This window comes from Mauremys reevesii, linkage group 18 (genome assembly GCF_016161935.1).
Source record: "Mauremys reevesii isolate NIE-2019 linkage group 18, ASM1616193v1, whole genome shotgun sequence".
NCBI classification, from domain to species: Eukaryota; Metazoa; Chordata; order Testudines; family Geoemydidae; genus Mauremys; species Mauremys reevesii.
The window spans coordinates 4412590-4433648 of record NC_052640.1 but is presented as its reverse complement, the minus strand read 5'-3'; the positions used below and the strand labels follow the sequence as shown (position 1 = coordinate 4433648).

Below are 21059 nucleotides of genomic sequence, written 5' to 3'. Positions count from 1 at the left end.
TCTTACAGCTTCTTACGCCACAGGTTGCATCTCAGTATTAAAAAGCGGAGAGGAAAGGAATCCAGTGGTTAGATCAGGCGAACGGGTGTCAGGAGTCGTGGGTTCCCCTCTTGATTCATTGTGTGACCTTGGACAAATCATGCTGCTGTTCTGTGCCTCAGTTTTCCCACCTGTAAAATGTGGGTAATGATTCTTATCCAGCCCAGGGGGGGCCTTAATTAACAAATGCATGCAAAGGGCTGGAAGGGGGAAGTATTCCCCCACCTTTGCAATACCCCCCATTTTCAAATGCCCCGGCCAGGCAGGAACAGGTGAGCTGCCCAAGGAAGTGCCCCAGCAACCAAACACCATAGCTACCTCTGACGCTGCACATGTCTCCAGAGGTGCTGCCTAGAGCCCAAGGGGAGCCTGGGTGCAGGGCGCAGATCCCTGCTGGCAACGCCAGCACAAACACCAAGGCAGCCCATCTTGCTGCCCTTGGTAACAGCTATTTGGAAGAAACAACTGGGTGCTGCAGGGAGAGGCCACTGCTTTGCCCCACACCCCAATTTCTGCCCAGGCTTTGGAGGCTGTCATGGCCGCAAAAAAGTCTGCAGGGGGCCACATTTGATGACCGCTCGCTCTGTGAATGGAAAGAGCCATAGGCTTGACCAGTGATTTCCTCACAAAGGGGAAAAGGAAGAGAGGAGTGGTGGCAGACTGTACTGATCCCAAGCAGAACAATTGGGATCCAGATTTTAAGCCGCTGGAAATTTGAGGGTGTTCAGATCCCTAGGGGTTTGGTTCAGCCATTATGTAGAGCTCAGGGCCAGATGTAAAATTCAGACCCAGGAGCCTATGCAGACTTTGGAGAGCATGTGCATATGGTCCATATGAAAAGTACCACTGGGAACTGGGTTTATGCCAGGATCGGATTCCAATCCGGGCTCTGATCTGGTGTGTTCCACCACGGGCATCTCGCCACAGTGGCCATGTGTTGCACTTTCTGCAACACGCTGCAACATGCTGCAACCTGAAGAAGATGCCCAGAGATGTCTGACCAGACCCTAACAGAGAGTAAAGATGAAAAGTTCTCAGATAACCACAGCTGGAGAAACCATTCAGTCCCTGTCTAAGGTTCACCCGGGGCTGGTTTGAACGCACCTGCATTTCTGCCCATCCAATGCAGACAGCTCTGCTGTAGGGATTGTGCCTGTGATGAAACACAGACAAATCTCTCTACACCAGGCTGACCCAGAAACCTTCTGACTCCAAGCCTCTGCCTCCTGTCTCATATTTATCCAAGGCTCCGTTAACTCGATTATGGCTCAACCAAAACCACAATCTGTTTCAAAGACTTGAATGATTTACTGTGACGGCTCTCAGGGCGACACACTCAGAGGCAGAGAACACACACAGCCTGTCTCATGGCCCACACACAACCTTTCCCGCCGAATCTGGAGAAAGCTGATAAATCCTGCTCCTTAAAGCCGAGGCGGAGACTTTGAGGAATCAGTCACAAGGAACGAGTGAGGAGGAATAAAGGAGAGGGGCAGGGATGGCCCTTGGCAGCCTGGCCATGGCGGGCATTGTTGCCTTGGCAACAGCATGGGCGAGTCACAAAGCAAGCAAGACATCTTGGATAAGAAGCATATGAATGTTGATTACATCACTCAAAGACACAATAATAAAAGAAAAGTGACTCTAAATATTATGACACGCTAGCTAAATGCATCACGTCCCCCCTAGAGGATAACAGACCTACCACTTCTACCAGATAACAGAATGACTCTCAACTCAAGTGGCAAAGGTCTGTCAGGCTTTCAATGCTCTAGATCCTGGGTTGAGTGCCTGCCAATGACAACCTAGGGCAGGGTTTGTTGCGACACAATGGCATGAGGCGCCGTGTTGAGTCTCACTGTGTTCTCCCAGAGCAAACTGCCTACGTTTCCAAATGGAAAGGTGACTTTTCTCAGTGCCGGCTCAGCAAACTCCAGCTGAGAGTCAAGCTTGATGCAGTAGCCTCATGTAAGGGCTGACATTATAAATTCTGCATCCTTGAAACAGAGGGTAACTATTTAGCAGCACTAACGTATAGCCCCCCACTCTGGATCCAGCTTTGTGCATCCCCAAAATTTGGGGGTGTTCCTATGCTGGGTCAGGCCCATTATTGAGATCCAGACAGGTCACAAAGTTCTGATCTAAATCTGAACTTCCACAGAGTTCCACGGTGTTTGGATCTGGAGTTCTGATGCGGGCCTATCCCTAACAGTCCATGTTTTGGTCCCACCTCCCCAGACAATGTATTTTGGAGGCTGGAAAAGTCCGGAGGATAAAAGGCACTGTGATGAACGATCAGGCTCCTGTGTGACAAGAAACCTTGGCTTGTTTAATCTGTACAGGAGAAAGGGTTGAAAGAACTTGTTTTAGAGGCAGTCCAAATTATGCGTGCTGTCATGTGCCTCCCCCATTTTTCTCTGTAATACAAGAACAGGACGACACTTTGAAATCCAAGGAAATGGAATCAGAACCAATAAAAAAGAAATGCCTGGTTATATTTATGCAGCAGGCAATCAACAACATACCAGATGGAAGGCATTGCTGCAGAAGGTCATTGAAACAAATGCTGTGGTTATATATTACAAAGGCCTGGGCAATTTTATGACTGAGTAACATTTGTGGCTATGCAAGCAAAGACAGTGACAAGGGTAATCAAGGCTAATGCTTCAGGGTATGAGCTGATTGCTTGCAGGGGTCAGGACGGAATTGACCCTGCCGCACATAACATTGCACAAATGGCTAGATAATTGATGGGCCACAATGGAGGTGTGCTGGTGCGGGGGCAGGGGAGGAAGGAATCTCCTGTCTCTGCAGCATTGTGTTTTGGCTCCTGCTGGAGGTAGGATAACAGAATAAATGGACCCATCGCCTGATGAGGTATGACAATTTCTGTGCAACGAAATGTTTGTTGATAGCAATACAAACAGAGGAGCAATGGGTTTGCAAGGGAACAAGACACATGTTTGTATAAAATGATCATTTCAGTCAGGCTGTGTTAGCCCAACTAGACACAGGTGCCTTAGGCATAAGCAGGGCCGCCCGGGGGGGGGGCGCAAGTGGGGCAATTTGCCCCAGGCCCTGGGCCCCACAGGGGCCCCCACGAGAGTTTTTTGGGGCCCCTGAAGCGGGGTCCTTCACTCGCTCCGGCGGCCCCGGAAAACTCTTGTGGGGCCCGAGCCCCCAGAGCTTCTTCTGCTCCGGGTCTTCGGCAGCAATTCAGCAGTGGGGGATCCTTCCGCTCCGGGACCCGCAGCCGAAGTGCCCCAAAGACCCACGGCGGGGGGGTCCTTCCGCCCCGGGACCCACCACCGAAGTGCCCCAAAGACCCACGGCGGGGGGGTCCTTCCGCCCCGGGACCCACCACCGAAGTGCCCCAAAGACCCACGGCGGGGGGGTCCTTCCACCCCGGGACCCACCACCGAAGTGCCCCAAAGACCCATGGCGGGGGGTCCTTCCACCCCGGGACCCACCACCAAAGTGCCCCAAAGACCCACGGCGGGGGGGTCCTTCCGCCCCGGGACCCACCACCGAAGTGCCCCAAAGACCCACGGCGGGGGGGTCCTTCCACCCCGGGACCCACCACCGAAGTGCTGGGTCTTCGGCGGCAAGACCCCAGGCCCCCTGAATCCTCTGGGTGGCCCTGGGCATAAGACACTGGCAGCAAAGCCCTGAAGCTACAAGCTAATTAAAAGGAGCTGTCAAGGACAAGCAATAGCAAACAAAACCCTAAAAGACCCATTTGAATTCCCTTCCTTTTTAACCCATTGCAGGATGCAGGTGAGGGGCAGTAACGCACAGCTGGTTCAAACTGCAGTGTCCCCACACTGGCCGAGACACACACCTTCTCTTTGGTATGAACAACGGGCACTTTTCATTCTGCTCACTGGATCCCCGACTACAATCCGGATCCCTGTTTCCTCAATAGCGACCACTTTGGAATCCAGCCTCGCAGCTATTCTAGGCAACTTTCCACACAGTCAGCGATGACCAGTGATAACCCACGCGTGTCATTGCCCCACCCATGATGGGATGTTCGAAAAGCAAACCAGCCAGGATGCACCGCGACAATCGAGGCCACTGTCAACGCGATGTCACCGAAGCCGGAAAATGTCAGTCGTTTCACCCAGCTCATCCGAGTTACAAGAAAAACCATCTCCTGCAGCTATGGAAGAGGAGACACCCCATGCTCAAAGGCAGAAACAGGAAGGCTATTAAAGGAGTAACAAATGCAGGTGCCTCTGGGGTTGACACCACTGTCCACCGCATAATGGTAGTAGAACATCCTCCTCCTTTTGTGTCCTTGGATATTAACAGGGTAGGTTGCGGGGGCGGGGGATTAAGCATGATCACAGCTAGTATACAGTATATGGTGCACCATTCATGCCAGAGACTTCAGCAGCTGCTTAATTTCATTTGGCTGAACACAGATGGTGTTACAAAAGTGCTGGCCCCACCTGGAGTGGGATGGCTGCTTTGACCACCTACCAGGACTTCCACAGTGATCGTAAGAGAGGGTCATTTTCATTAGTGCACGGTTCTCTGGTGACATCTCTGCTAGTGGTGCACTAAGCAATCCTGCACGGAGGGTGCAAAGGAGGGCTGTTCCCGTAATACACACACAAACGTGCGCACACACCGATTCTGAAGTGCTGCGTGGCACGCTGCTGCAATTCATTGTATTGGGGTTTATGCAGCTTTCAGTGTGTTTGACATGCAGAGTGTCTACAGCACTGCTGTTCCTGGAGCACCTCTAATTAACGATTTCCCAGGGGAGTCTTTGGGAGCATCAGTGCGCTGCGCTGGCTGGACTGCAATGAGAGATCCCCAATTAAAGCAGTCACAGGGCTTGTTCTTGCCTATTACTCTACACCGTCTAACCCTGTGAACTTCTTCTAAATCATTAGACAGCCTCATTTTCCAGTTTCCTACAAGGGTCTTGTTGTGTCCCTGAAGATTGGTAAACGGCTTCCTGGATTGGACTGTCTAGCAAATATTCCTGAGTTTAGCTGGCTTGTGATCTGCTGCCTTGTGTTCTGATCTGAGGGTCCTGGGTGGGAAACCTCCAGGAAAAAGCCAGGGGGGTTCAGAAAGTTGTTTGGTGACTTGATTAAGGGTCACTCTTCTAAGACATCCATGTGGGGCAAAAGCCCAGCAGCCTGTCTATTCAGCAGCACAGGTCAGCATGAAGAGCCCACCTGCGTATTCTGCACTGGCATCCCAGGAAGGCACAGTCCAGTTCTGGCACTCAAAACTCTTCATTGGCCGGGTCCTATTGATTGAGAGATCACTGCTCCCACCACAACCACTGAAATCCTAGAAATGTCGGGCTGGAAGGGACACCAAGAGGCCATCACGTCCAGCCCCCTGCGCTGAGGCAAGACCAAGACTGTCACTGTTGTTTGTCCAGCCTGTTCTTAAAAACCTCCAGTGACGGGGATTCCACAACCTCCCTTGGAAGCCTGTTCCAGAGTTTAACTACCCTGAGAGTTAGAAAGTTTTCCCAAATATCTGACCTAAGTCTCCCTCGCTGCACATTAAGCCCATCACTTCTTGTCCTACCTTCAGTGGACATAGAGAACAACTGATCACCCTCCTCTTTATAACAGCCCTAAACGTATTTGAAGACTGTTCTCAAGTCCCCGCTCAGTCTTCTTTTCTCAAGACTGAACATGCCCAGTTTGTTTAACCTTTCCGCATAGGCCTGGTTTTCTAAACCTTCTCTCATTTTTGTTGCTCTCCTCTGGACTCTTCTCCTGTTTTTCCACATCTTTCCTACTATGTGCTGCGCAGTACAGGCCACAGAACTGCAGCTGACGCCTCACCAGTGCCCAGTAAAACAGGACAATTACCTCTCGAGTCTCACATACAGCACTGCTGCTAATATACCACCGCATGATATCAGCCTTTTTTGCAACTGTATCGCACTGTTGACTCTTGTTCAATTTGTGATCCACTATAACCCCCACATCCTTTTCAACAATACTTCCGCCTAGCCAGTTCTTCCCCATTTTGTAGTTGTGCATTTGATTTTTCCTTCCTAAGTGAAGTACTTTGATCTGAAATCAATAAGATGAAATTCAATGAAGATAAGTGCAATTGTCCAATTTCTCAGGGTTGTTTTGAATTCTAATCCTGTCCTCCGAAGTGCTCACAACCCTCCCAGCTTGGTGTCCTCTGCAAATTTTATAGGCAGTCACTGCATTACATTAGCCAACTCATTAATGAAAATATTGAATAGTATCAGACCCAGGACTGACCCCTTTGGGACCCCACTAGAGACCCCTCCCAGTTTGACAGTGAACCATTGATGATTACTCTTTGAGAACGGTCTTTCAACAATTCGTGCACCCACCCTATAGTCATTTCATCTAGACCACATTTCCATAGTTTGCGTATGAAAAAGTTGTGTGGGATTGTCAAAAGCCTTATCATGACTTCCCATGAAAGCTACATCTCTGGAAACAATGCTGTGTTCAACAAGCTGAGGGAGATCTGTGGGGGCAGAGGGCAGAGCTTTAATGGGAGCTGGAAGTGGGTCAAGATGGTGCAACTCACGCCCATGAGAATTAAAAATGACTAGGCACTTCAGGCCATTCAGCCCTAAATGCAAAACTCATCTCTGCCGTGTAGCTTTCCCTCAATAATTTCATAACAAAGAGACAGACACCAACTGCAAACTAATAATCAAGATCTTGCTCCTAAAGGAAGAGAAGGAAGAAAGAGGGAGAGATTTTTGTATGTATTTCCTTATTTTAATAGTTGGGAACTGGGTCCAAGTCAGTAGGCAGATAGGCTGATAGGTTACATTGATTCATCACCAGCTTCCTTATACATTTATAAGCTTAGAAACAAAGAGCAACTCTAGTGGGAGAACTGCAGAGAGCTCGACAGCTCAGGTAAGTTACCCTGGGTGCTGGATACCTCGACCAGGACTCTTCACAGTAGTGGCTGAGCTGGTCACGGAGGTAGCTACAGGGCAGAATTGCTGAGCAATACAAGGTTTTAAATATCAGAGGGGTAGCCATGTTAGACTGGATCTGTAAAAGCAGCAAAGAATCCTGTGGCACCTTATAGACTAACAGACGTTTTGCAGCATGAGCTTTCGTGGGTGAATACCCACTTCGTCGGATGCAAGTCATCTGACGAAGTGGGTATTCACCCACGAAAGCTCATGCTGCAAAACGTCTGTTAGTCTATAAGGTGCCACAGGATTCTTTGCTGCTTTTAAGGTTTTAAATGCGATTCAAGGGAGTTTTTGATTCTTATCAGAAATGTGCCCTGCTGCAAAAAGGCCAAATCCTGAGACTGTGCAGGAAGCTCTGAAAGGAGCAGGTGATGGCCACTAACAAGGACGCCACAAGTCACGTAGCTCCTGATGCTGCAATGAACTCACCAGAGCTGAGCACCGGCTCCCTAGGAATACTCAGCATTTCTCTAGGATCTTTCAGTGCTTCACAACCTTTAACCCATTTAATGTCTAAGCTTACCTACCAAGTGGGTAAGTAAAAGCCCCAGCCAGGAAGTCACATCTGCCCCAAATTTCCCCGAAGGACAGGGACTCTGGGGTCTTGGCTCCATCCATTATGGAGACGGGGGTCAGCTCCAGCTCCCCAAAGTTTGGAAGTGGCCAGAGTTATTGGCTCCGTTCAGACAATGCCCATTATCTCCTCTTTCTGGAGGGGGGCAATGGCATACCAGGAACAATGACTTTCCAAAGGCCACATACAGCGAGTCAGTGGAAGAACAGGGGATGGAATGGGTCAAGTCACAAAAGCAAGATCAGAATCAGGCCCTACAAGGACCAGACTTGCTTTAGGGTGAAATAAAGCTAGTTCACTACAACACAACACATTGCAACTTGGTTCTAAAATAAAATTGTGGCAGGTTTTGTCATAAACTGACTTCTCTCTCCTTCCCTCTCCCAGCCCATGTCTTGATTGTGTTTTCCCATCTCCTCTGTAAAGAAGCAAGAGCACTATTTCTATGTAATTTAATTAGGTTTCCTCTGCTTTATGTCCCAGGACATAAAGACATCATGAAATTTTAAAATGCAGTAATTTTACACCAAAGGATTATTCATACAGCCCGTTGCTAGCAACAGAATGTAAAATTATCAGGATGTGTCTGCGTTGTATTTTGGTGTATGTCGGAGATTTATACGATTCTTCATGGAGTTATTATGATCATTAGTGTTAGATTTTTGGGGAGATGCTTTCTCTTCAGTAGTAGATCTGATATTGTATGTCCTGCTTCTGTGCTAGCTGAGACTTGTATTTAGAATGCTAGAGCACAACTACTTGCCGGGTAAAGGAATCAGTTAGTGTCAAGGATAGCATCTTAATGGATTCAAAAACTTTTCTTCCAGAGGTTGCACCCCGTTTGTGATGGGAACAGCTGAATGCATCATGTGAACATCACTGGGAACACCCTGATCACCCAAGAAAGAGATCTTGGAATCACTGTGGATAGTTCTCTGAAAACATCTGCTCAATGTGCAGAAGTGGTCAAAAAAGCTAACAGTATGTTAGGAACTATTAGGAAAGGAGTAGAAAATAAGAGAGAAAATATCCTAATACAACTATATAAGTCCATGGTGCACGCACAGCTTGAATACTGTTGCCAGTTCGGTTAGTCCCCATCTCAAAAAGGATATAGTGGAACTGGAAAAGGTTCAGAGAAGGGCAACAAAGATGATCAAGGCTATGGAGTGGCTTCCATCTGAGGACAGACTAAAAATATAGGGCTGTTCAGCTTAGAAAAGAGATGACTGAAGAGGGATATGACAGATCTCTATAAAATCATGGATGGAGTTGAAAAATTGACAAGAGAATTCCCACAATATAAAAACCTGGGGTCACCTGATTAAATTAATAGGCATCAGGTTTAATTCAAACAAAAGGAAGCATGTGTTTTCACACAACCAACCTGTAGAACTCATTGCCATGAGGTGTTGTGGAGGCCAATAGTATAATTGGGTTCACAAAAGAACTGGATAAGTTCATGCAAGATAGGTCCATCAATGGCTATTAGCCAAGATGATCAAGGACTCAATCCCATGCTCTGGGTGTCCCTAAACCTTCAACTGCCAGAAGCTGTGACTGGAAGTCAGGGTGAATCATTCTATAATTGCCCTACTCTGAACTCCCCATGAAGCTTTGGTAAGGACCACTGTCAGAGATCGTATACTGGGCAAGATGGACTATGGTCTGAACCAGTATGGAAGCTCTTATGCTCTTATGACCCAAAAGCATCATGACTTGAGGACACCATGAGTTAAAGGCACCTGGAAATGGATAAATCTCTGGATAGGCCATGGATTATAACACCTTATTTTCCCGCAAAGAAAATTCACATAACACAGTCCATTAGGGTAGGGAGGAAATACCCTGGTCCTCTGGTAAATTAATGACAATTCTGCCCTGACAAAATTTAAATTGCAGGCTTCACAACCACCATGACTTCCACTGCAAAAGAAGAAAGGGTGGGAAAGGAGAACAACTCAGAAAAATGTGCAGTCAACTGGCTTTGAATGCAGACCAGCTCCACAGCACATCAGGAATCCTCTTTCCAAGCTTCTTGCTTTTAAGGAGCAACTTTTAGTATCAGACGTCTACTCTTGCTGTTATAACTGTGTGGCTTCAACTGTGAAGGGTAGTGGCCAGTGCATGGATTTCAGCTAAGGCTATATAACTAGTGCTTCATCAACTGTTTGCTGTGGTAGATTTAATTTGGGTTGAATTGCCTTGCCCTTGGTGACGCGTATCTAGTTGTGGCCAAACATCCTACTGTCCTGGAAGCAGAAGGATCATTTTTCTGATTGACTAGTTATCTGTGGGCCAGATTCAAATACTTTGCTTGAAAATTCTGCCTCGTGTGTCTCAATACAAAAGAGGATGAACACTCGATATGTATTTTAGGTTATAGGGCAAGATTAGGAACTAACTTGGTTTAGCTAGATCAAGGAGACCAATCTTCATGTCCAGGTAGAAATGGTCTTTCTTAATCAGTTGTGGCCTTATATTTGGGGACAACTCGTTTGGGGTGGGAGGGGAGTTTCCTGCTTGCTTGTTTTAAATTTGGGCTAAAGTAATCAGACAAAACAATGCAAAATCAATTGTGCCCTTACCGGGTGAAAAGTCAAGCTTATTGCTCATTCAGATTGAAACATTTCACATTTATAACTGCTCTTTTTGGGTGGTTTTACCTCCAAAAATAATAACTTTGTTTAACATTTCACATTTGATTTGTGGAAAAAAAGACCAAAGTAACTTTTTCAGTCCCTTAGATTTCTTGGTGGGACAAGCTGATCTGCAACATCAATTGCATCTTCAGCCCATGTTCTGCCTTCCTGCGAGAGTCTAGACATAGACTCATAGACTTTAAGGGCAGAATGGACCATTATGATCATCTAGTCTGACCCCCTGCACAACGCAGGCCACAAACTCTCACCCACCCACTCCTGTAACAAACCCCTAACCTATGTCTGAGCTATTGAAGTCCTCAAATCATGGTTTAAAGACTTCAAGGTGCAGAGAATCCTCCAGCAAGTGACCCGTGCCCCACGCTGCAGAGGAAGGCAAAAAACCTCCAGGGCCTCTGCCAATCTGCCCTGGAGGAAAATTCCTTCCCGACCCCAAATATAGTGATCAGTTAAACCCTGAGCATGTGGGCAAGACTCACCAGCCAGCACCCAGGAAAGAATTCTCTGTAGTAACTCAGATCCCATCCCATCTAACATCCCATCACAGACCATTGGGCATATTTACCTGCTAATAATCAAAGATCAATTAATTGCCAAAATTAGGCTATCCCATCATACCATCCCCTCCATAAACTTATCAAGCTTAGTCTTGAAGCCAGATATGTCTGTTGCCCCCACTACTCCCCTTGAAAGGCTGTTCCAGAACTTCACTCCTCTAATGGTTAGAAACCTTCGTCTAATTTCAAGTCTAAACTTCCTAGTGTCCAGTCATCCTGGGAGCAGAATCCACCTCTAGGTTGCCCATCAGAGACCAAGGGGTGGGATTCAGGTAAAGATCGGTCACCCTAAGGGTTGAATCCAAGTCCTGCTGAAGTCAATGGGAGTCTTTCCATGTACGTTAATAGAAGCTGGATCAGGCCCCACAAGCTGTGTCTATCCTAGAAAATGTTCTACCTTTATTTGCAGTGGCACCATCCATGGTAGAAGCACTCCTGGAGACAGGGCTCAAATATTTTTAACCATCGTGTCATGAAAGTCTCTCTGCCAGGGGTACCCACACCTGAGTTCTTGCTCCACTTGTGATTTCACCAGGCCTAGTGCTGACGCAGGTACACTGGGCCCTGATCCAAAGCCCATTGAAGTAAATGGAAAGACTTACATTGAATCTCAGTGGGCATTGGATTAAGCCCCTGTTGCTGGGGGCTACCAAATGAAATTAATGGGCAGCAGCTTTAAAACAAATAAAAGGACTTCTTCTTCACACAGCGCACAGTCAACCTTTGGAACTCCTAGCCTGAGGAGGTTATGACGGCTAGGACTATAACAGGGTTTAAAAGAGAACTAGATAAATTCATGGAGGTTAAGTCCTTTAATGGCTATTAGCCAGGATGGGTAAGAATGGTGTCCCTAGCCTCTGTTTGTCAGAGGGTGGAGATGGATGGCAGGAGAGAGATCACTTGATCATTGCCTGTTAGGTTCACTCCCTCTGGGGCACCTGGCATTGGCCACTGGATACTGGGCTGGATGGACCCTTGGTCTGACCCAGTATGGCCGTTCTTATATTCTTATGTTCTGGGAAATGAATGCTCCATTTTCTAGAAGAGATGCATCCTTATCCCTGGATGGAGCCTTTCACAGGATCTAGCCCTTAGTGATTTACATTCGGCTTGGGAATGCAGACAAGTAAAAAACTAATAAACAAAAAGTACCAAGTGTGCTACCCAGCCAGGGGCCCATAGAAATGCTTCCCTCCAAGTTCCATTTTGTTTTGAAATTCACTGGAAAATGAAACAGCTCAAAACGCTGCGTTCCCCACGTCTCAGAAAGCAAAAGCAACAATGGAGCAAAGCTGAAGTGACCCCATTGATTCTCACAGCTGGGGCTGCAAAAAAATGGTAAAAGAAAACACTGTGCAGAGAAACTGCCCATTTATAACTTTAATAATCAAAGGTTATTGGTAACACAGGGAAAGAAATACCAGGAGCAAATCCTGCCTATCTTACTTATGCGTCTAGCTCCATGGACTTGAGCAACTGAATTTTTGATGGCTTATCCCAGTGAAACCTCTGGACTTCTTGATATTCACTCATTAATAGGCAGGTGGGCAAACCACCTGGTCTATCCTCTGTCCAAACAATACCTCAGTCCCGTATCTGCCTCTGAAGCATCTGGCACTGAACCCTGTTGGTGACAGGATAATGGACTAAATAGACCCTGGGCTGACCCAATTCCTATCCGAGGTTCACAAGGGCATGACAGTAGAACTTGAATAATGAGATCATTTAGAATCTGATCATTCTTTTTCCATGTTTTTATCTACAACTCCCCCAGAAACCACCCAACCATGCCCACACAATAAAAAGGAGAGAAGAAAAGGTAATAAGATTCCAAATTGCCTTCTCCTGAATTCAAATTGCTTCATATATTATGTTCATGATAACTACTGTAGTTCCTATTTTCCACCAGTCCCTTTTTTATACAAGACAAGTTCTCGTGTTAATGAATTCTAGATTTTCATTTAATAAATGTTGCATAGGAAATCCTCATTATTTGTGTCTTCATCAATCTAAACGAGAGACACAAAATGCCCCTTCCTAAGTACCTGGGATCAATAGCGTATGAAGCTCACGTATAAATACTCCACATGCTGCCACCAAGAAGAATTCAGTAATTGGAAAGACCTTATAAATCAATAGAGCTAAATTGAAAACTCAGACAGAACTTCACATCATTCACCCACTCTCTTGTTAACACTTTTCTGCACTTTTAGAAAAAATACTGGCCCAGCTTGGAAGAAAAATTGAATGTTCTGCATTATCCCAATCATTCTGTAGATGCCTAGGGGCCATCCAGTATCAGCATCTCTAATTATCTGTCTTATATGTTCTGCTTCTTTTTTTAAAAGCTTCACTAATTATCTTTCTGGTTTTACTTAAACAAAAAGTAGATCAGTTCCATTGTAGCTCGGTTTGTCTTTTCTCTGTTGTTTCAGTATGCTGTTGACTAGCGTTTGGCATTAACCTGGCCCCAGGAATCTGGTTGTTTTTCATTTCCCGGGAGCATCCTAACAAAGGGTGAGCAAATTGGCTTGGATAAAAGGAGAATCTGGCCCCTCTCCCATGAGCCCAGCCTGCACCTTTCTGAGAGGGTTGCACAACAGAAGTTTGGTGTGGGATTTTTCAATGTCATGCTGCTTCTGGAGTCTGAGTAAAGGTGTTAGATTGTAAACTCTGTGGGGCAAGGATCGTCTTGTTCTGTGCCTTCACAGAGCCCAGCACAAAGGGGTGGGGAGGGGGCTGACACATAACCAGAGCTCCTCGGTGCTTGAGTAATACAAATAATAAACCATAATAATAATGGGTTGGCAGAGGTAGAAAATGTTGCCCCTATTCATCCACAGACCATGAGCAGTGACTGAGCAAGCTCCTCCCTCACCCTGCAGATGGAGCCCAGCCTGACATGGTCAGCAAGTCTTCGTACTTATAGGAGAATGTCTGATTCTCATGGTTCTTTTACTGTAAGTTAAAATGCTTTGTCATAGCTTTGATTTACTGCCCAGGAAGAGTCCTGACCAACAAAGCAGGAGAGGGAAGCGTTTTGTTGATCCACAAAACACGGGCAGCGACAGCTCAACCATCCCCACCAACGTGTCTCCACCCACTTCCGAAGGGACCTCTTCTAGGACCTGCTCCAAAGCCTACTGAAACCAGTGGGAAGATTCTGTAGAGCTGAGGGTGAAGTTCATTCCCCATGGCCCAGTCACACTGGATCGCCCTGCTAAGACTGCCAAACTGGGGGTGGTTCCGGGGGGTTGCAACGGATTATACTGGCAGGATCAGCAGCTAGTTTTTCACAACGGAGACTCCGCTGCCTTTGGTCGTTGTCATCCTTGAGAATCCCAGAGCCCATACGCGGGGCCTTCAAGAAGTGATGCAAAGCATTTGATTTGATTCAGCACCTGGGCAATGTTCCGTCCCCCCCTTTTATTTGTTCCATATGTCATCTTGCAGTGGTGGTAGCCATGTTTTCACTACCTGCTGTGGGCAGATTATTGTTCTTGCTGTGCGTAGAGACCCCAGTCAGGCCCAGTGTGCTAAGTACTGCACAAACGCACAGGAGCCATGGTCCCTGCCCCTCCGAGTTCACAATCTAGTAGCTTATAGGCCACATCCATCCCAGACGTAACTCCACAGACCCAGTGAGTTATATCAGGGATTCATTTTGCTCTATGTGCCCTAAGAACCTGCCTTTGGGTGGCACTCACCCCTGTGCAGAGGGCTTGCATGAGGCTTATGCAGCATTTAACTCTACAAAATGGAGCAGAACTGGCGCACAAAGCCCCGAGCTGGCTATCTCCACCGGGGGAGTTTCACCGTAAAAGAATAATTACTAAAGCTTCCAGCTGGCTGATATGCAATCCCCCCACGTCAGCAGGGACTGATCCCTGGCACCATCTGACCTCGGTTCTGCAGGCACCGGGAGAAAGCAACAGCTGGTCTTAGCCCAGCTAGTCCACACCACGGAACCAGTTCAGTCCTGATTTCTCAAGGGAGCTCTGACTGCAGCTGCATTCTGCTCAGCCTTCTAAAGGGCAGGCTAATCCCTGGGGGACGGCAGAGTTTAAACCACCCGAGTAAAATGGCAGTTTCCGGTGATCAAAGTAATTTCCTTAATTTATCTCTATATAAAACTGAAAGAAATGTGATACTAGCCTTAAGACATGTGATTAGGTTGAGATAATCATACCCTGGAGGCAGAAAAGGCTGGAGACTGTATAAAGTTCCAGGACTTTAGCACCACAAGCTTCTACATTAGCCCCTGTTGTTTCAGCACATGAACGCTCTATACACAGTTTACCTGAGAGCCAGTGATTCATGGCTGTGACGCTGGCAGGCCAGCTCTTGCCCAGGCTGCAGGTGTTAGCTAAGAACCGAAAACCTCATAGCTGGAGACCAGACCAGGTCGCCTGGATGTTAGTTTTGCTCAAAATAGGTACTAGTCCTCATGTAGTGTTTGTACAGACATTTCACGATGATATTAATCACCAGTGTGCTATGAGCATTCAGAAAAGGCCTCACTCTGTACACTCTGATAATACACTAATATTGTATCTATTAGTAGAGGGCAACGTTATAACCGCTCTGTGACTGCCCTTCTCCTGGTGGCCACGAAGGGACAGACCTAGCTAGCCTCATACCCACAGTGTCTCTCTCTCTGGACCTTTATATCCCCCTTCAACCATGATACCCGGGTGCCTTACGTTCAGACTCAGATCTGGAGAAAACAGATCCAACTCCACTGAGTTCAGAGGACTTCTACCCCCTTACAAAAGATCTGAATAATGCCCAACGTATCTAATTCCCACCTACCTCCTGGCCTGACCTTATCTTCATGGCACTTATTCGCGAGCAGGTTCTGCATGAACAATTAACTCCACGCAGAGATCATTTGAATGTTAAGTGACCTTTTTATTTATTTTGCCCTTAAAGCGGAAGAAGAAATGACAGCCAAATGGGCAGACTGGCCACGGGGTGCTGCACAAAGAGCTTTTATTGCCTGCAGTGAACAGAAACTGTAGCAGGTCTTTTGAAGCCGCCTTGAAGGAGAAATGACAGAGCAGTAACACCTTAGAGCAAAGTAATGCTTTGTTGGGGGTTACACCTTACTCCTTGAGTGCTTTGCCGCTGCTCCACAAAGGGCTGCCTGTCTATGAATGCTGTCCCCAGCATCTATTAGGTTTCACCCTCTTACAGCACAGTTTGGAAGCTTTTAAATCCATCAAGGAAGTTCAGTTTCTTTCTTTCATTTTTTTTTCTTTAATCCTTTCCAGATTGGATTAGAACCTTTCAGACTGGAAGGAAATAGCCACAGATTTTAAGGCCATCTAATCTGAACCTTGTACATCTCAGGCTGTAGAATGTTACCCCGTCATCACCGCACTGAGCCCAAAGATGTGTGCTGGGCGAAAGCGGCTCTTCTAGAATGGCATTGTGATCTGAAGACTCTGAGAGATGGACAATCCACCACTCCCCTTGGAATTCCCTTGCTCCTGATATTGACTTTTCCATTCATAAGTAACATTTTGTGCTTCTGTAGTGCATTCCATCCAAGGCATTTTAAAAACATTAGTTAATTAAGCACTACCATGCCTCTGTGTGGCAGGTTGCTATAATTTAGAGATGAGGAAACTGAGGCATGAGAGGTTAAATGACCTAGCCAAGGTCACAGTGCAAGTGAATGACAGAGCCAGTAATAGGTCCCAGGAGTCCTGGTTCTCACATGACCCCTGAAATCTGCTCATCACTTTAATGCATTCCAGTGAAACTCATTCTCTCCTCTGAAAGGCTGCCCGAGTGGTGCCATTGTGATGACACATTGCAGTGCCATGCAGCCGTCATCACCACTAGAGATAGACCTGAACGGGGATGTTCAGTCCAACTGCCTGAGTTTTGGGGAAATTTGGCTCCGGGTCTAGATTCAGAGTTTGCAACTCAGCTCCGTTTCTTACAGTGCACTAAACTGGGGCAACAGATCCACTTCATCACTCCCGACCACCTCTGCTCCAGCCACCACCACGAAAACCCTGGGGAAGTTTGGATCCAGATTCTGAACCCACACTTTGCAAGTTGGGCCCATCTCCACTCAGTCTTTTAGCGAGTGTACCCATAGGTGCCCTTAAGAATGCTGTCGCGGGGCAGGGCAGAAAGCAATCTCAGTGCTTTATGATGTCCAGCAGAGGTGAGAGCTCGACAAGGGATTTTAGTCATACCACACTGCGCTCCCCAAAGGGGCCCAACTCATTAGGGGAGAAAAGCCATCAGAGCCGAGCGGGCCTAGCAAGAGAAGCCCCAGGCCAGATACAAGTGATTGTGTTTTGCAAGCTCTGCTGAACTCTGGGAGCCCCCATGCGCTGAGCTGGCCTGGCAGATTTGGCCATAGCCCTTGACAAGCCAACGCAGATGCTCTGCGGCTCACACCAGAGGTTACGTTATTCTGCTACTGACCTGCATCCAGCGTTGCACTGGGATGTGAACGGCATGGCCTCCACACCCACTTCCTGCTCTGTAGTTATCTATCTCAGGGTTTATGTGCCACTGGCGGCTCCCTGCACCCGCCCATCCACTTGCAGAGGAAACTTCTGGGAAGCCTGGTTTGATCACAGTCCTCCAGCTGCCATCGCTGTCGTGCCCGTGGTGCTTCTGCTCTTTGCTCTCACACGGCTGTGCTAGGTAAAAGGGCGTTCATTAGTGGAACAAAATGCCCAGGGACCCATTGGCCAGGCAAGCCTGAGGGGTTTGACAGGGTGCTGCCCTTTCTACCCAGCTGTGTGCCTCCCAGCACCACATGCTACGGCCTGGCAAAACATTGTCCGAGGTCGGCCCTGAACATGTGACATGTTACACACACAGTCCAGGGTAGACCTGTTCCTAAAATCAAGCAAAACCTCCGAGAAGTGTGTCTCATAGAGCACACGACACCTGGATTCAGAGAGTTTAAGGCCAGATGGGACCATTGGATGAGCTGGTCTGAGCTCCGGTATAGGGATCCAGTTCCAGTTCCATGCATCCGACGAAGTGGGGATTCACCCACGAAAGCTCATGCTCCCAAACGTCTGTTAGTCTATAAGGTGCCACAAGACTCTTTGCTGCTTTTACAGCTCCAGACTAACCCGGCTCCCCCTCTGATACTTGAGTTCCAGTTCTGCCACTGACTCCCCGTGTGACCCCGGCTGAGCACACACCCTCTCTGTGATGCATTTTCGTCACTGCAGTGTAGACATACCGTACATGTCCCCATCTGGAAAATGGGGTAAAAATACCTGCCTCCAAAGGGGCCTTGTGAAGCTCAATTACTTGAATGTCTCTAATGCACTTTGAGCCCCCTGGGTGAAAGTTCAAGGGAAGTGAAACACACAGAGGAATAGGAACACAGGTAGTAAGGAACGTGTCAGCCAGATGTGCCTTTCCCCTTGTCAGCCCTCTAACATCCCATGTCAGTGGTTTGCACCCTGCGCCCCTTGTAGTCTCATTGCATGGAGTAAGTGGCTGGCTCTGGGCACTGCTCTGAGCCTGCTTAACTGGATTTTCCCACTGCTGAGTTCAGGAGTGGTTAATCCATCCCCCAGCCAAAGCCTCCAGCCAAAGCCCTTGCAGATGAAACAAGACTCTGTGTTGCTCTGGCACCAGCCCTCCAGAGAGCTCCAAGTACATTGTGAATCTCAGTTCAGCCTCATAAGAGCCCCGGGGATTGGCAAGTTTGACCCCCATTGCACAGATGAGTGAGTGACTGCGCAGAGAAGCCATGGGCCTTGTTCCACATCACACAGCTAGTCAGTGGCAGAGCTGGGGAAAAGAACCGAGGAGTTCGACACCCAGCAGCTCTAATAAGCCACCAGACCTACGGCACATGACACAGCAGCACATCCAGATTCTCCTAAGACAAAGTCAGCGTGAGAAGAGCATTCAGTTCCGTCCTCTGCCTTATAGTATTGGCAGGAAACTTTAATTCAGAGACTCCTCCAGCCCCCGCAAGCTCAGCTCTGTCTTGTACAGAATATGAACAGCCCAGCAGCTTTTCACTGTTTACAGTTATTAAATTCTCAGCGAACCCAAGAGATCACTATGGAATAGTTGGTGAAGAACCTCTGCACAATAATTTGTGATCCATAGAAAACACCAAGCTCACAGTATTTAGGGGGAAAGGCGCTAGCTGTTGTATGTGATCAGACCCCATGATCATGTTAGGGTATGGGGCAGTGTCCACGGGCGAGGGACAGTACTGTCAGTCCTTGAAAAAGAAGAGGCCTTGGCAAAAAATAAGGGGGAAATGCTGCTGATCTGCAGGGCATTCTCCACAGCCACACAAAGCAAAACCAAATGAAGGGAAAATCCAAAATCAGGGGCACCGGGTCCCACAATTTTAATCACCAAGTTCTGCAACATTTGGTGTTTTTCTTAAAGCCCCTTTTCTTGTGCCCGTGTGAGACTCTCTGCTTTCATTTTAAAACAAGGACCTTTCAAGCCCCGGTGGTTGTCGAAAAAAAGCTAGAAAATCTGACCTGAGTGCAGCCACCAGAAGCCCCGTGTTCATTCATTTTTTAACTGCCCTGTGCCCACTGAAATGCAAACCACGCCGGGTGGGTGAAAATAAATAACAGCTTCTGAAAGGTGGAGCAAAACCAGTCCACAACAAATCAATTTATTAAATAAATTCCATGCAAGAACTTTAAAATGGAGCATGGGCAGATTCAGAGGAATCAATTAACACAAGGCAGCATCTGGGCTGGCTGAGGATCATTGACCGGCATGGAAAATATGTTTCCAAATGATTTACAATATGCAGTAGCTTTGTTACAAACAAAATACCCGTCCCACTAGTCTCTAATTCTGTCTCAACCAGGCTGATAAGAAGAGACCGAGAGAGAGGAACAAGGACATAAGAATGGCAGCTTGATTTCCTTGTATAAGTGTCACTCGATTAGCGGACTCTCATATTAATTCCCTGCAATTCTCTGGTTTCTACTTGTTTTGGAAACTTTCGCAATAACTGTTTAAATGACTCATTTATCAATTAAATGTGCGATTTTGCAAGGCAAATTAAAACCCATGTTCTTGTTTAATTAATAGGACTGCTTAATATTAGATAAATTAGGGATACTGTTGATGAGCTGATTTGTTAATTAATGGAAGCCTTGGGGCTCTTGTTTTATTAAACTTTGACAAATTCTTTAATCTAAACGTGGAATTTCTCCCGTAGAAACACTAGAATTTTGCAAATTTGCTGGGCTGATTTATGCCTGTAATGCACCTCATGGAGCCACTGCCACCAGTGCAGAATCAGGGTTAAAAACCGGCAAATCATGACCTCTCCATTTGCTCACACTTATGGCAACATTTTACATCCACTTGACCCGCACTTTGCAAAGAGGTCAGGGGTGACACTCGGTGCAAAGCAGGGGGAATCAGTTCCCAAAAATGCTTCACTCCCCCAGGGCAGCCAAGTATCGCAAAGGCAACACAAAGCTGTGCTAGTTTGTCACACTAGAGCTTTGCGACCTGGTGAAAGTTATTCCATGAAGTTCACCACTGAACTATTGCTGTTTCATTCCTGCTGCTCATGCACCCCTCAATTTTTGCTTTTCCACCAAATGCAACAAAAACAGCTATTTTTGCATCAAAAATGTGCACAAATTCAAATGTTAAAGTTTAAACCGTGAAACACCATCTGTTAAAAATGATCCAGCTTTTGCTCTGAAATTGGCCCATTTTAACTGGAAAAGGTACCAGGAGATGCAGAGTGTTGTTTCTTCTCTCTCCGGGGATGGTTTTCCCAAAGCCCAAGGCTGTTCTGACCCAGACATTGTTTCAGGGCCTTCCCAACCTTTCTTCCTGCGTCTAGGATTTTGGCAGAGCTACCAACAGAATTATGCCCCTGCCATCGCATCTGAAGACTACAAACATGCCCCTCTGTTTGCCAGCCCCCTGAATTTATAGCCAGTGGCTTGGCATGGAAATATTTCTCTACCCTTTTCCTTCACAAAAATTTATTTCTGCTGCCTAGGAAGAGCATGAATTCTTAGCACTCGCAGTGCCAGTTCTGTCTTTTGCAGAACAACATTCCGGACTTTCTTCCGGGGAAGAGGGGAAAAAAAATCCATTGACAGTTCAGAGAGAAACTTTAGCCACATTTTTTAAAAACGATGGAGGAGCTCATTGTACATGGAGGAGCTAAGTGAGTTAATTTGCTTTAATAAATGGGTTGTGTTAATTGAGCTCATTCTTGTAAATTAATAAAATTGTAGCAAATGGACAAAGCTAGT

At 47.0% G+C, this 21059-nt stretch overlaps 1 long non-coding RNA gene across 1 annotated transcript; it reads left to right on the top strand.

Moving 5' to 3' along the window:
- The first annotated feature begins 1657 nt into the window (after positions 1-1657).
- LOC120386295 lies at positions 1658-4322 on the top strand. Its single transcript, XR_005589637.1, has 2 exons — positions 1658-1789; positions 3810-4322. It is a non-coding gene; the product is annotated as an uncharacterized LOC120386295 (long non-coding RNA).
- Positions 4323-21059: the final 16737 nt, after the last annotated feature.